The sequence below is a fragment of the Prunus dulcis genome, chromosome 1 (assembly GCF_902201215.1).
Source record: "Prunus dulcis chromosome 1, ALMONDv2, whole genome shotgun sequence".
NCBI classification, from domain to species: Eukaryota; Viridiplantae; Streptophyta; class Magnoliopsida; order Rosales; family Rosaceae; genus Prunus; species Prunus dulcis.
In genome coordinates, this window is record NC_047650.1 from 2,083,350 (window position 1) to 2,088,628 (window position 5,279).

At 40.8% G+C, this 5,279-nt stretch overlaps 1 pseudogene; it reads left to right on the forward strand.

Moving 5' to 3' along the window:
• The first annotated feature begins 4,701 nt into the window (after window positions 1-4,701).
• The window catches only part of LOC117615046, a 7,412-nt pseudogene continuing 6,834 nt past the window's right edge, over window positions 4,702-5,279 (forward strand).

Here is a 5,279-nt window from a genome sequence, read left to right on the forward strand (position 1 = left end):
ATTTTATTGTTCTGTTTTCAAAGAAGCCAATTTAACACGTAAATATATGAACGATGACATAAAAAATTGATAACAAGACAAATGACGTAAGGTAACAACGAAATGGATGACGTCGGACGACTCGCCACATATGCACAAACGTGGTAAGACATGAACAGATATATTTGATGATCTTCTGATCTGCACAGAAAAAGAGAGTAAACTGTTTTATATTTAATCATGCATGTTCAATTTTCAAATACGAGGAACATAAACATTCACACTTTGTCAGCCATATGGTTAGTTTAGTGGGAATGCTTAACTGGAGAAATTAATAATAATAATTTGTTGCAAAACACGAGATTTGTATGTCTTTTATTTTTAGCAAAAAAGAAGTTGGATCCAATGTGAAATGAGGTGGATCCTTGTTATTGTAATTTGTATTAGACTCAGAAATCTCTGGTACAACAGACTTTAAAACACCCAATTAGAGTAGTTGCCCTTCCTATGACATATCATTATATTGGTTTTTTTTTTTTTGGGGACGAAATCATTATACTGTCTTTGTGGTGAAGCAATTATGTGAGTTCTGTTTTTAACCTTCAAAATGAAATTGAAACTCTTTAACACAATTAAAACTCAAGTTTTATATTTGTTCTGAAGTTCGGATAGAAAAATACTTAACTCCTTATTCAAACACTATATGCATTCTTACTCTTTGGGATTTTAATAGGAAAATATATACTTGACTCCTTACAAACAAATCACCATCTGAAAATCTGTCTTTTCTTTTTATAATTATATTGAGGTACATTTACATACGTGTCCACTGTGATATTTGTGATGACCTTTTGTCTATTGTTTTATGTGTAAGAACTCAAAACAAAATATCTAAAAAGAAAGAAAATATCTAAAAAGTAAAGAAAATATCTTTTAGTAAAAAGACCATTTTGCCCTTGCATTAATAATGAGGGAAAATTTGACTTTTTGATTGAGAAAGAATTTGGGAATTCCGCTTGCGCCATTGCGTAGAGCACGGCGAAAGGAGTCCGTAGACACGGAGTGGGCCCGAATCGGAGTTGTAACGAAAAATTTTTGGTCAAAAGAGTCTCAGTGGCATAACCGTAAATATTTCCAAGTTTCATCTATATAAACCCGGACTCTGCGCGAAACGGACCACCGACTTCCAGAAGGTGCTGGCGCCGCCTCCGAGCTCCAATGGCCACGAGACCGGTGGCGTTGGAACCGCCATCGAGTCCCCTACCTTTTCCAACCGACATCAACCCCGGGGCAGCCCTGAGCTGGCCGCAAAATCGTGTTTTCCGACGGAGGTTCGTTCGAAGCTACCCGAACTTCCAGCTTGAAATTCTTCCTCTTTTCTCCATCAAATCGATCGAGTAAGGTATGGTTTTTGAGCTATTTTTCGTGCTCTAGCTTTTGGGTATATGGGCTTCGATCGATTTTAGCTCCAAGGGGTTCGATTTTGAACTTGAAAATTCGGCCGAACTTCGGCCCTTCCAAACTACTGTTTCCGGTCACTTTTTGGGGGTGGTTCAAGAACAAAAGTGACTCCAAATAGGGTTTTTTACCTAGGGTAGGAGTTTGGAGCCTCGGTTCAACAATTTTTCGGCACACCCGAATCGCTTTGGACACCCGATCTGTCCCGCGCGTGTGGTGGCGCGTGGGCCAGGGTGGTGGCACGGCTCTGGCCAGTTTTGAGGTTCTCGTGTCGTCACGAGCGCGTGGGATTTCGCAGATCTCGATTCGGAGTCCGTTTGAGCACCGAACGGATTTTTCATATCGCGCGATCCGTGGGTGCAGTGTCGTGTAATCGTTGGATCGCGCTGAATTTTGGATATGTCGGTCTACACGATGTCAAGATCGTGTAGGATTCGACGGATCGCGAATCGGAGTCCCGGATACTCCGGAATCGCGAACCCTGGGGCTAGGGTTAGGGTTTTAAGCGATAACGCGATTTTGGTCAATCCGACCGTCCGATTCGGGCCAAATTCGCAGAACATGGTTCCCGCTGTATGAGAAACCTTCAGGGAACCCCAGATTGGCCATCAGAGATCGTGGACCCACGGGGTCCCCGGTCGGCCGATCGGGCAGTGTATCGATTAGCTGAGCATAGGAACTTTTAAAACAGGTCCAAATGTCTGAAAAGGCTAGTGTGGGTTCAGGAGTAACTTGAAATTGGACGCACGTGCTTCTAGGGGCCGGGGGCAGGGTGTTTAATTTAATTCTTTTATTCAGCCTTTATTGATTTATTGTTCATGGATAATCAGGCATCTGAGGTCCAGCCGATCAGCATGAGGAAACTTCAAAGGGTCAAATTAGCTTGGACCATCTGTGAGTGGACATTCTTTCATAAATCAAATTTTATGAATGATTTGATGTGATTTTATATAAATAAGTTTATAAGTGATTTTATTTTGATTTTATATAAGAGAGTTTTTATAAATGAGTTTATTCGAATAAATTTCCTTATTTGATCATGAGTAAGTTTTTATTACGGTTCTGTACGTGATCGGTACAGTAACAGTTTTATAAATCTGTGCTGCTTATTTATAAGTTACAGAAACAGAGTTTGAGATTGAAATCAGCTGAGACAGCAGCACAATCTGAGATTTCAGTTTAATTGGATTTTCTAAAGAAATTTATTTTAAACCCACCTTGTACCCATTTTCTTTATGGTGATTACCCAGAGTCGGACCGATGTCTACGGACATCCAGTCTGATTATAGTTCAGTCAGTGCACTTGACTTTGCCTCACGAGTTTCGGGGACGCCCGGACCGTGAGTGCCAGGATTTGCGGCTCGGCAGACTTGGTGTCCCGAGACCTGCCAGGATTGCGGCTCGGCTGATTCTGTGTCCCCGAGACCTGCCAGGATTGCGGATCAGGCTGACTACGGTCCCCTGCATCCTGCCAGAGCGACTCGAGCTGACTTGGTGTCACCGAGGAATCTGCCGGCGGGACAAGCTGATCATAGTCCCCTGATTTCGCCAGTTTGCGGCTCGGGTGGACTGCGTGGCGCCCGAGACCTGCCAGTGAATTGACGGATATAACAGGGGTACAATTAGGTGGCAGTTTTAAAGGATTTTAAAGCTTTTACTGCAGATATTGTTTACTCATTTTTATTCGTAAATTCATTCAAGCGAAGTTTTAAAGGATTTTGAGCTTTCTTTTATTCAAGGATGATTTTCAGGCATTTTATATTGGTTTCTCAATGATTGCACATGTGTATTTTTTGGTATTTTTATTCAGTATACCAGTTCTTTGATTCTTCCAGGCAGTAATATCTATTATATCATATCGATTATGTAAGTTTCTTCATTAGTATACTAAATCATGCTTGTAGAATCTTTTATGTGGAGATATAGTTAAATTTTCGATGTATATATATCCCTAGTTATTTCAAAATGGGGGTATTATATTCTAGCTTGATTTTAAGAATCTCACTTTTTGTCCACTCACAGTTTAAAACTTGTTTTTCGCCCCCAGGCCGTAGAAGTGCATAGGATCCACCACCGGGCCACTCTTAACCTCCACGCTTCAAAGTCAGGTAAAGTTGTAGAAATTTTCCTGAAAACCCGTGAACTTTAGAAAATTGCTCTGGATATTGGGTTACTTCCCCCATTGCCAATTGGTTTTGGGATGGAACCTCAACTTCCTTCATGGTATCAGAGCGGGTTAGCCCACGTGTGAAAGCCCAACGGCCACACGTGCTCTACGTCACCCAATATGTGTTGTTAACGTGTTAGGCTTAAAAATTCGCCACACATGAGGGGGCGTGTGAGAATGTGAAGGTAAAGAGTCCCACATTGGAAAGTTGAGAAACCTAGCAAGGGCTTATAAGGAGTTAGGTTACTTCCTCCATTGCCAATTGATTTTGGGATGGAACCTCAACTTCCTTCATTTTCAACCTTATTGTCTCTTTCAGTTTGAGTAGCTTCACATGGAGATAACATGGGGAGTAATATTTTATTTGGGACAAGTTTTAGACTAACCTGAATATGGCTATAAATAGGGCAGGCATATTGCAAAAGGATGCTGCACCAACACATCAAGCTACGAGTAGGGATGGCAAAAATCCCCGTAGGGGCGGGTCCCCGTCGGGTCCCCGACCCTAACAGGGGGAGATTTCGGGTCTAAATGGGTATCGGGTACGGGGATCCCCGAACTTGAAAAATTCCCGACGGGTATGGGGAGGGGATGGTATTTGCGTCCCCATCCCCGAACCCGGCCCGAAAATATATATGTTTATATTTAAATAAATAAATATATAATTATAATATTTATGTTTAACCCTAAGTTAACTTCCTTCTCCTAATTCTTCCTAATTTTCTATGGAATTTCATATTGATGTGATTTTAAATAGTTGAGTTGAACTTTATAGTTAATTTGGATGTGTTGAATGATAAGTTAATATGAAATTTAATGTTAAAATGTATGATAAATATTCTTTTATGCAAAAAAATCGGGGATTCGGGGCGGGTATGGGGGATAGTCCCCCGACGGGGACGGGGACGGGGATTCCCCGAAACCTAATAAACGGGGATGAGTTTAGGGATGGGGGCGGGGATGGAGAGCGGGGATGGGAATGATATTGTCATCCCCGGCCCCTACCCGACCCGTTGCCATCCCTAGCTACGAGCCAATACCCGTTCTTTAGCCCTAGCCTTTGAAATCCCCAAGACTCCCTACCCTAAGTCATCATCATGCTAGGCGACCTCGCAAAAAATTTGTTTTCTAAAGTTGAGGCTAGCCTGTTTTCCATGTCTGATAAGAAAATCTTGGACCAAATTTATGCAACTCATTATGTCAATGTTGATAATTCCTTTGATGAGGATTCTCTTTTCGAAATTGTTGAAAACATCCTCAAGCATGCAATCCAAACTGTCGACAAAATTGTGCAGGTACTTTATCACAAATATTCTTATTAATTCTTATTATTATTATATATTATCATACCGTTGATCATTATTAATTATTATTAATATCTAAAGCACTGCTACATAAACTTGTGGGTTGTTGCAGGGTACCCAAGTGCATGAGGAAAACATAGAGGAGAAGCCCCTCAAGGCCAACTTCAGTACACCATTGTGCATACTTAAGTCCATAGCCAGCGAGGTTATTACCTCAGAAAATAAATAAATATTTTTTTATATTGCTCGTAACAATTTTCATGTACATACATTACTTTTTATTTTTTTTATTGTTTGCTTTCATATTTTTCATATTAAAACTATTAAATACTTAAATTTTCAGATGCAATGCAAACCTCCTGGTGAGAAAG